Source organism: Sphaerodactylus townsendi, linkage group LG05, assembly GCF_021028975.2.
Source record: "Sphaerodactylus townsendi isolate TG3544 linkage group LG05, MPM_Stown_v2.3, whole genome shotgun sequence".
NCBI lineage: Eukaryota > Metazoa > Chordata > Lepidosauria > Squamata > Sphaerodactylidae > Sphaerodactylus > Sphaerodactylus townsendi.
In genome coordinates this window covers 64095577-64107393 of record NC_059429.1, presented here as the reverse complement: position 1 = coordinate 64107393, position 11817 = coordinate 64095577, and positions in this window count along the sequence as shown.

Genomic DNA, 11817 nt, shown 5'->3' with positions numbered 1-11817 from the left:
GAAAAACAGATGAACAATAAATGATAATAGCTATCATAAGCCCTAAAGAAAAATATAATCATGAATATGGAATGATAGTTATCATAGTAATCTAACAAAAATCATGAAAGACTGTATAAAAGATCTGATAAACCTGATAATGATATAGAACAGTACTATGGGATGGGGGTGTAACCAAATAAAATAAATAAAAAAACTGATAATATTAATTACTATTATAAATTTCAAAAATATTTCCCATAGCTTAAGAATTAGGGTAGCATATTATTATAATCTATTCAAACGTTTTAAAGGTTTTCCTCCCTTTAAACCCCTTTTTGATACATTCTGCCATGAGGATTATTAATAATTAATGTATGACATTTCATCTTTTCATCAACCTCCTTTTCAATTCCACATTTTTATCAGCCCAACCCAGAGGGAGCTGCAGCCAGGGATGGCACTGCTGTCGCATCACTGCACCACCTCCAAAGGACTTTCAGATGGTGCAGGAAGGCACAGCAAACATGAGAAACCCCAGCTGCCTAAAAAGCACCTGTAGGGCAAAATGGCTAAGCCTGCAGCCAGGGAGGAGGGCATTCCCAGGCCAAAAGCTTGGTGGAAGCTGATTAAAGTTGGCTCCACCCCTGGTAATGCCCCCAGACCGCCCCCAGAAACACGGGCATCCTCTGATATGCCAGCACAGCCCTGGGGGAGGCAGCATCTTCTGGATCAGGTGCTGTGGTGCTTGTCTCCCTGTTTGCGCTCTCTGCAGGTGCCCCTTATGCTAGTTGAGTGGGCAAATTCATTGGCATAGGCCACACTACTTCCAGTTTACACTTTGCCCCCTCCCCCTCTGGATTGGGCAGTAAGAGTATTATAAACGGTAAGTTTTCCATTCATCTTGAAATTCTTTAATTGGTCTTCTATTCACAATGTTTATTCCTTTTGCCATTACTGCAATTCAGCTAGTTTACTTTCCCAGTTCTTTTGAGATTTTTATTTATCAAGTAATAACAGCAGCAGCAGCAGCAGCAAGCCTTTATTGGCACAGAGAGATTTTTATTTAAGAGAGCCCTTAATAGATCTAAAGAAACAGGCTTGCATCTGCCTAAAAGTTATATGCTGTCATATTTATGTGTTTATTTCAATATATTTCTATTTCACCTCTCCTTGATGCTCAAAGCAATTTACAATGTGTTAATTCTTTCTCCTGTCCTTCCATTTTCCAGCATTAGTCCTAGTTACTGAGTACTGGCAGTTATTTTTCACCAGTGTACCTTCATTCTTACCCTCTTGTTCTAACTAGTGTTGAGAAGTAAGATTTCCCCATTTTGCATTGTCTTTCTCTCTTTGCCCATCACACAAATTCATGCTGCAATCATTCAGTATCAGAAATCCACCATGGCCTAGCTTTCGTCATATTTTATATCTTCATCTGGCCAGGATGCCATTTATGATACATTTGTACATAACTGAGAACATATAAAGTGTAATATTGCCACTCTGTGATAAGGAAACAAAAGGTATCTTCTGAGATGAGATGGTCCAACAACAAAAAAAGGCCAAATTCCCACTGAAAATTTAATCTAGATAAAACCAAGTTTCAAAAGAATCAGCACCTTTTCATCCAGGTTCCAACATCCTCACTGCAACATGTTTCTGGTGAAGACATCTAGGCCTGCCCCTTGGGCTTGCTGTCAGGGGTGCAATTGTTAAGCTAGCAGCATCAAAATTTCAGAGTATCTTTAGGAGACCCTCCTGAGTATCTTTAGGAGAGTATCTTTAGGAGACCCTCCTGATGATACCACCCAGGTTTGGTGAAGTTTGGTTCCTGTGGGCCAAAGTTATGGACCCTCAAATGTGTAGCCCCCATCTCCTATTAGCTCCCATTGGAGTGTTTCCCCTCCCCCAAAAAAGGTACATATACAAGCAGGTCCAGGAAAATCCTGTGATATGAGGGGGGTGGGGGTGGAGCGCCAGAAACTGGACTGATATGTGTTCTACACTCCAACTGTGAGGAGATCTCAAGGGAACCTGGATATTTCGGATGGCTATCCCAGGATTAATTGTCAGTGAGGAAATCGCCAAAAGGAGTGAAATGAGTACACTCTTCACACAGTAGTACTCTCAGATTATTACATTTCTCTATAAGCTACCATCTGGATACAATGATCCATCTAGTCCTAGCAGTAAAAGAAATAATACAACAGGCATCACTGCAGTTGAAATTTGATTACGCTACATATGAAGAACAGAACGCTGGGATGTTTCTACTGCTAAACAAAAAAGAGTTACCTTTTAGTAGCAACAATCTTGAGATGTTTTCCTACAGAATGTTGATGGGTGTTTAGAGTTTATTGTACCAGCACTAACTTCACTGCTTTAACCCTGGAGGATCAGATCTATGTTTCATGTGACCTTGTTAGAAGGAAAAATATTTCTTTCTTTTTAAATGCTGTATTTCAAGCTCTTGTACAAATGAAGGCAATTTTCTTTTGTAAGGTAGGCTATGCCATGCTGTTCTAAACACCACGGGTTGAGCTTTCTGTAGAAATAGAAAACTGGCTGAATAACTCTTGCAAATTGATAATAATTCAAGGTTTTTTACCAGCGTTTTGCCATTTTTATAGTAAATAAATACCTATTTTCACAGAAACCTGAAACCACATACATTAGCTCCAAGGCGTTGATCTCCCTTCAGGCAAAAAGCAATAGCCCCAACTTTATGTGTGGCCCCAGTGGTATTTTATTTCAGATGTGCAGGAGGATTATTATTTATAACAGTGTATAATATTGTTTGTTCCAAAGTGGACTGAATAGGAACAGCATAGATGCTTTTCCTGAAGCCTGAGATACTGTACTTAATGTACAGAAACACTCCCCAATCAGATCCTATCAGCTACTGCTCGTGGAAGTAAGTCTTTCCTTCTTTTCCCTATTTCTTGAAAGTTTCTTTTGAACCCCCTAAATGGAGAACATGCATGTAGGATTGCAGGTGCTAGAGAGAAGGGAAATTGGGCAATTCTTCCCCTGCACCAGCCGACAAGTAGTCGGATCCAGTGGCGTATCTACCTAGGGAAAAGGGGTACCCCTTGTTCCCGGGTGCCACTCTTCTGATCACGTGAAGGGGCACAAAATCGGCCCCCAATGTGACCAGGAAGTCCTGCTGCCTTGTTTTCGTGTGCCTTGACGTCCGTGTCAGTCGAGGCATGCAAAAACGATGAGGCAGCAGGACTTCCTGCTGCCTCCAAGTGCCCTCAACCCCACCCTGGACTCCCCGCCCCCGCCGGGTGGGCTCCCAGCTGCCAGCTGCCAGCCTGCAGTCTCTTCTGATCTCCCTTCCGGGCAGACCAGAAGACACTGCAGTCCCAGCCTCGAAGACCTGCTTTTATAAGCACTGAGCCCGGGGGGTGGGGCTTGGGAAACAGGAAGTCCCACCCCTTCCTGCTCCCCAAGCCCCACCCCCCCAGCTTCAGAAGAGATTGCAGGCTGCTGGCTGGGAGCCCAGCCAGCAGGGGGAGTCTGGGGAGGGGTGAGGTGGGCACCCTAGACCTTGTCCATGTCCATGGTGACATGGGAGGTGTCGAGGGCACTGGGGGGTGGAGCCTGGGGGCATCAGGGGGCGGAGCTGGAAGGGTGGTGGGGCAAAGCCTGGGGGGTGTCCTGGAGACAATTTGTCTCCGGGCGCCATTTACCCCTGGTACGCCTCTGGTCGGATCCAATCACATGTTGATACTTAAGAATAAGAAATAAAAGCAACAAAACTAGGGATACCAAATGAAATTATTTTTTCATGGCTCTACAGATTCTGCAAGCCGATAATCATAGAAATGTCTGCAGAATTTGGCATCCTTTTCAAATGTTCATGGAATTTTTGCAAATTCTGGCTGTTGTTACTTATGTGCATATTCTTTTATTTATCAGATTTATCATTCACTGTTCCTTCACAGAACTCAAGATAGCTATTAGGGTCTCTTCATTATACTATCACAACAATTTACAAGTAAGTTAGGCACTAAGACACAGCTATTCCCTAGGCTGTCTTCATGGCTAAACAAATTTGAGTCCTCCATTCCCACCTTGAAAGTCAACACATAATAGACACTATATAACTCACTGGCTTTCAGAGACTGAAATATGACAGCTGTCAATGATCTCTTATGGCCTTTGAATGCCAGTCATATAGCTAAATAGTGTCCAGTACTTGCAAAAATGAACATGATATAGTTATCCACCATGGTGGTGTATTGGTTAAGAATGGTGGTCTGTAATCTGGAGACCCAGGTTTGATTCCTCACTCCTCCACATGAGTTATGGACTCTAATCTGGTGAACTGGGTTTGTTTTCCCTGTTCCTCCACAAGAAGCCTGCTGGGTGGCCTTGGGATAGTCACAGTTCTCTCAGAACTCTGTCAGCTCTCCTGTCTCACAAGGTGCCTGTTGTGGGGAAGGAAGGGAAGGTGATAGCAGTGATGTAGGTATAGATTTTTTATGGGGGGGTTCGGGGACAAGGCCACACCCCACCCACCCCTGGGAGTGTGGCCACACCTCCCCAAGCCCTGCCCCTGGCCTCAGTGCTTATAAAAGTAGCTCTCCGAGGCCAGAGATGGCAGACTCCCCTGCCCTGCCTGCCCCCCCCACCAGCTGGGCTCCCAGCTGGTAGCGGCAGTCCCTTCTCCCTCCCCTCCAGGTAGAGGGAAAGCTAGGGAAAATGGAGCCTGGTGCAAAACCTGAGGTTTGTGACCCCCCCCCCCCACACACACATGGGTGGCTGCTGTGATGCTGAAATCCACCCCCAAACAGCATCACTTTTAATGGTGTTTAAATTAGGGAGGCCAGATTCTCCTTTTAAATCCATCTTAAAGGGAGAATCTGGGGTCCCCAGTTAAAACAACATTGAAAGTGATGCTGTTTTGGGGTGGATTATCCCCCACCCTGAAACAGCATCACTTTCAAGGTTTAATCTGGGGACCTCAGATTCTCCCTTTAAATCCATGCCGAAGGGGTTGGATTCAAAAGAAGATTCTGGGGAAATGGGAGAGGGGGTCAATTTTCCTGCTGTCAGGGGTGCAATTGTTAAGCTAGCAGCACCAAACTTTCAAGGTATCTTTATGAGACTCTCCTGATGATACCACCCAGGTTTGGTGAACTTTGGTTCAGGGGGTCCAAAGTTATGGACCTTCAAAGGTGTAGCCCGCATCTTCTATTAGCTCCTATTGGAAACAATGGGGGATGGGGCACCCCTTTTGGGAGTCCATTACTTTGGACCCCCTGAGCCAACCTTCACTAAACCTGGCTGGTATCAGCAGAAGACTCTCCTGATGATACCACCTAGGTTTACTAAAGTTTGGTTCAGGGGGTCCAAAAATATGGACCCTCAAGAGGGTAGCCCCATCTACTATTAGCTCCCATTGGAAACAATGGGGGATGGGGCACCCCCTTTGGAGGTCCATAACTTTGGACCCCCTGGACCAAACTTCACTAAACCTAGGTGGTATCATCAGGAGTGTCACCTGACAATAGCCTGAAATTTTGGTGCCGCTAGCCTAAAAATGCGCCCCCTGCAGGCCAAAAACTGAAAAAACACTTTAAAATACAAAACCCCCACAAATGTTGGGCGGAGCTTCGGACATGCAATTGGGGGGGGGGGTTGAACTTGGGAAACCCCCACTTACCTACATCCTTGGGTGATAGTATGTCACTTTGAGATAGGGAAAAGCAGGATATAAAACCCAACTCTTCTTCTAAATAAAGGTTTCTATCACCAGATTTCCTGGTGGCACATTGGCACATTTTAGTGCAGAGCTACAAAGCCAATTACCACAATGTAGATTATCTTTTTAAAAGAGCTGGATTTCTTTTTCTTCCTCCTCCTTGGATTTGGGCCCTGTCTATATGTGAAAAATTAAAGTAATTAAGAACTGTCTTGAGAGCCAGTGAGGTGAGGTGGTTAAGAGTAGGTGGATTGTAATCTGGAGAACCATGTTTGATTTCCTACTCCCCCACCTAAGTGGCAGAGGCTTATCTGGTAAACCAAATGTGTTTCTGCACTCCTTCATTCCTGCTGGGTGACCTCAGGCTAGCCCCAGTTCTTTGGAACTCTCCCTGCCCCACCAACCTCACAAGGTGTCTGTTGTGGGGAAAGGAAGGGAAAAGAGCTTGTAAGCCACCTTGTGTCTCCTTTCAGGAGGGAAAAGTGGGGTATAACTCCAAACTTTTCTTCTTCTCTTCTGGTTTGGATCAAACCAATATTTCTGAAAGCAGAAATGTTCTGTCCTCACACACTACAAGAACAGATGTTATGGAGACAGTACACAACAGCACAATAGATTTGATAAGGTGATCACTTAAACATCTCCAAGTATACTTCTTCAATTGTTTCCAAAAGGACAGCCTCAAAGCCTGGAACTATTTTTTTAAAGAAAATAATAAGAAACAACAGAAAAGGAAGAAAGTCACAGAGCAGTATGGCTGGGCAGCCTGGAAGGGGTGCATCAGTCTGTTAGTGGAGATTCAAATCCAGTTTTCTTTGTCCTCCCTGAAGAAGACAATATGTTTGAGCACCAGTTGTAAGACAGGAAGATGTACAGAGGAGTACACAGCTAGCTATATCACAACTGGCAGCAAAATGCCCCCTTTCTCTTTTCAAATGTCAAAAAGAAATCTCCTCAAGCCCCAGGCTTCTCCACTTCATCCAAAGCTCACAAATCCTCAACAATGAAAAATGGGGTTTTGTGCAATGAAGCTGAAGTGCAGAGAAAAGGATAACCTGCCTGCCGGTCCTGTAAAAGATTATGAGCAATTACACATTTACAGTGCTAGTCAAAGAAGCTAATATAAGCTGTGCTGAAGGGCCCAGCATGTGAGCCATACCAGATGAGATAAAGCAGAAGCCATTTTCTGGCCTAAATTAAAAGCTCATAATGGGAGTTAAAAATACTGCTGTTGCTGTCTGCTTGTAACGAAGGAATTCTATCCCCCTGCACTGTGACATACTTTGAGTGCATCTGTTTATCCAACATATTTTACAAGGAATATCTCCTGGGAAACGTTCTTTTCTATTACATGACGGTGGTGCTTTGGATTAAAAAGTATCACTTGGATATTTTTATGGATATGAAAAAGAAGGTTTATTAGTATATAAGAGAACCAAAAGAAAGCAGTAATATATGGTTGAAGCAGTAAATGATTGATAACAATGTGCCTTAGCACAAGGTTACCGAGTCAAAATAACCATGTAACAAAAGTACTGAAAATGAAAGAGCTAAACATAGAAGGATTCCTCTCACTATCAGAAAGTCAGCAGTCCCATTTTACCTGGATTTCTAATTCCCTTCAGGGTTGTTATTTCTTCTTGCAATGGTCTTACAATTCAAGACAGTCTTCAGTGAAAACGGAGTGCAGATCTCCAGCTCTACACACATCATATCAGAAAATACATTTAGGAGAAGCCTTGAAGCAGTGGATTTTTGTTCTTAGGAGAATTGCCACATGCCCAGCAGAGCTGAAAACTTTTGCCATGAGCCCAACAAGAGTTGAAAACTTTTGACCCTTTATAACTCCTGCATGTACCCAAGGACAGCCCACAATCTGCATTTCCACAAGCTGGGGTGGGATGGAAATATGTTTTTATACATGTGAAAAAGGAAATTGTATGCATATGCAAGGAAAAAATGGATAAAATGAAGGTTGAATGCAGACATATTCCATATGTACAGGTGCTATTTGATTTGTGTACATGTGCATATGGGAAATAAATGTGTCTATGACCACTTAGGAAACATGTTGGCCATAGGTAACATTCAGCATGTATACATACTGTAAAACTGCAGGCATGGCTATTAATCCTAGAGCTTTCTGTTTCACAGATGGTTTTCAGTACTATTAGCAGGGTTGCCAGGCCTGTGGAAGATTAAGAAAAAGTAGGAAAAATGTCTCTTCTGGGGAAAATGCAGAAGTGATTTCATACTTCTCTAGAAATTGCTGCAAAATTTGGTATCCGGGTGGCAGCGGAAACAGCACCCTGGTACAGGGAATCTAGTGCTCCCATTGCAGGGCTGGACACCCTGATTAGTAGAGTCATGAGTCTTACCATTACCTCTATTCCAGGTGATTCTAATAAAAACTTTAGTGCATCTATTTGGTTGACTGTACAACTCCTCAAAATTTCTTCTCTAGTGGAATTTCCAGGAAGAATTAATCTTAGTAGAATTGCTAATGCAATGATGGAGAAATTAATTTTCTATTTCATTCTCCCTCTGTATTAGTTTTATTTTCTAGAATAGATATTCCTTTGTCCATTGTCTAGCTTTAGCCTAGCAGAGAGGTCAAGCTGCATAGTTACTAGGCAGATGTTGAAGCTACCTTATCTTGGTACCAGTGATACAAAGTCTACATTCTGTTATGTTTTATGGACATCCTATGAATCATCCTATTCTTTGTTATCTAATCTCTGAGTAGGTGCCAGTCTTGATCTTTGCCTTGCATGCTAGTTCTTATTCACTCATAGTAGTTAGGAAAAGGTAATAGTAGTTAGGAAAAGGTAATAGAATTACATTTATTTGGTGCCACCATACTAGAGACTCTGGGACAGGAAAGCTGAAGGATGTAATCAGAATGAGGGATGTAATTGGAATGAGATTGAAACCCAATCCCTGGGAAGGTAATAATTGATTGTATGTAAATGATGTACTGATGATGTCTAAAATCCTATAACTATAATGCAACTTCACCAGTGCTGATTACCTCAACAGTTTTCAGGCACTTGCTTGATCCATACTTTTTATAGAATAAAGACATTTCTTCTGAAAGAATGGCCTACGTCTTGGTCAGCTGAGATCCATTCAGATCTACTTTCCCCTATCACCTGATACCCTGAATAGTGCGCAATAGTCTAAAATGTTTGTTTTAATACCAGAATACCTCATTACTCTGAGCACATCTTCACTAATCTAGGGTAAGCATATGCTGAAGATTCACTAAAATGTGCAGGTAGTTCCCTGTGCAAGCATCAGGTCATTACTGACCCATGGGGTGAAGTCACATCATGACATTTACTAGGCAGATGAATCCATAGAAATAACAACATTACAAAAAAGAACAAATTAGGCAACAATTCCCCATATCAATTAATTTCACACTGACTTTTTTATTCCTTTGAACTTCCGCAGGAATGAGAAGTCTTTCATATAACCAATACAAACAAAATATATTCTAAGAAGTATCATGATACACTTCTTCCAGTTCAGATAAGGACACCTGCATGAACAACAGCATAGAGCTGGATGTATTCTCAAATGCACATAGGAAATTTTGTTCATTTATTTACAAAATCTTTATATCACCTTTCTGCCCAATCAGGGCAACTCAGGCAGATAACAATTTAAAACAGAATATTATAAAGACAAATAACAAAACAAGTTTAAAACAAAATTAAAATATATATGTGAAACACAAAAATAATTAAAACACAGGGCAGGAAGGAGAAATTATTGAGGGAATGCCAGACAAAACACTAGGTGAAACATAGGGATACAATGGGACAAATATCCTATGGGAAGTAGTTCCATAATTTTAGTGCCAGGACTGAGAAGACTCTCTTGAGTTGCCAACTGTCTAACTGATTCAGGAAGCTGGGGCACCCAGAACAGGGCCTTAGGATATGAGTGCAGCAGTTAAAGAGTTCTATATGAGATTAGGTGGTCATATGCTAGTCACAAACCATACAGGGCTTTAAAGGACAACACCAGGGGAATTGGGACTCAGTTTAAATAAGTTAGTACTGCAGTGAATTGATTCCTACCACCCAATCTAGTCACTATCCTAGCTGCAGCATTCTGCACCGATTGATACTTCCAAATACTTTTCAAGGGCAGCCCCATATAAAATGAACTGCTGTAAGCCAATATAGGTATTATAAGGAATGCACCATACTGGCCAGATCTTTCTTTCTAGGAAAGGCTGCAGCTGGATAGCCTCCCAAAGCTGGTAAAAACTACTCCTGGTCACAATTGCCAACTGCTTATCCAGCAATCTGACCTGAGTGCAGGTGCATCAACAAGCTATGGAGCCACCTAGAACCAGAGACAGCATATGTCCCATGTAATTCCTTCAGCTATATAGTAGTGCTTCCATCTTGTCAGGATTAAGTTTCTGTTTATTAGCCCACATCCATCTAAAATGGCCTTCAGGCACCATTCAGTGCTTTCACAGCCTCCCTGGGATCTGCTGGACGCTCGAGATCTAGCTGAGTGTCATCTGCATTTGGTGAAAAACAGAGGCGGAGCAAGAAGAAACTGTGCCTGGGGTGCATGCACATACTGCATCCCTGCCACGGCATTGCCTGCCCCTGCCCCAGAACTCCCCCGCCAGATCCCCTTGATGGGCCAGCCACGCCTCTGCTACTTCTCTGCCCGGGGCATTGCCTCCCCTGGCCCCATGGATGCTACACCACTAGTGACAACCCAGCCTAAATCTCTGGATGGTCTTACCAGGCAGTTCATGTAGATATTTAAAAGCATGAGGGACAAGATGGAACCATGTAGGACCCAAGAGACCAAGTGTCTGAGCAGCAGTTCACCAGCACCACCTTCTAAAATCTGTCTACTCAACAAAATGTTGCCACCCAGTCCCAACCCAGAAAAGGGGTCAAGTAGCAATTTGCAAATTAGCTGCTTTCTTGGTCCTATAGACTTAGAAGCAGACATATAAGCATTTAATAAAGCATAGTCCATTATTGTGCATAAAGCATAATATGTTAGTGTGCAGTGTTAGACCACCAATCTACTGTATTTCCCTTTTATGTCATTCTTAGATATTTCCCTACTCCCTAAAAGCCCTGATAGATCCAAGGGATCATATATTTCCCTTCTACTGTTAGATCATGAGCCTTAGATAGGGTCCCCAGGTTTTATAAGTCTTTTGTCCCTCTGTATTAATTCAATTAACTATATTTGCTATTTTAATATCCATGAAACTTTTAAAATGTGAACATTTTAATAACTGTACACATTTTTGTTCTGGTCTTTGACTGTAATAAATAATAATAATAATAAAAAAGACCACCAATCTATATTCCATGAATCGTAAGAAGATGAGTCAATCTTATCAAAAGCCACTGAGATGTCCAGAACGATGGTTACCAACCTTCAGGTAGGGTATGAGATTCTCTTGAAACTACAAATGATCTCCTCTCTACAGAGATCAGTTCTTCTGAAAGAAAATGCCACCCCAATCTCCAGAAATGTTCTAAACCAGGGTTAGGGACCCTTTCCAGGAGAATCAATAGACTTGCACTTCCTCTGGCTTGAATCCTGATTGGGAAGGATCCAGATAATTTGCTTCATCCAGAAATCCTTGAAGTTCTTTAGCTGTCACCCATCCCATCACTTACTCAGAAACAGTACACTTGAGACTGGTTGGTAATTGTCAGTCTTCATTATATTATTTCACTTCAGTGAGGGTGATTTCAGGGTCTCAAGAAATCACTGCAGGATGCCTGGGAAACAGGTTTCACTTTCTTCCTCTGGAAAGCAGCTTTCTATAGAAGTAAACAGCTCTCCAAATGTTATGGATTATGACAGATATTCTGAACTATCAAATTCAGATATATTCAGAACTATCTGAATATGGCATTAACCAGAGAAATACAAATATTTCTAAATCTGAATGTACACCCCGCCTTTCTGTGTGTAACTTTACCACCACTACCAAAACAATTCTTATGATTATGACTCTTTCCCCATGGTCTCTGCAATCTTCTATTGCTAGATTGCAAAGTTTGAGTCCCTGCTTCTATTCCCCTTCCCTAATCTCTGCAGCACTGCCTGTTGGTTTG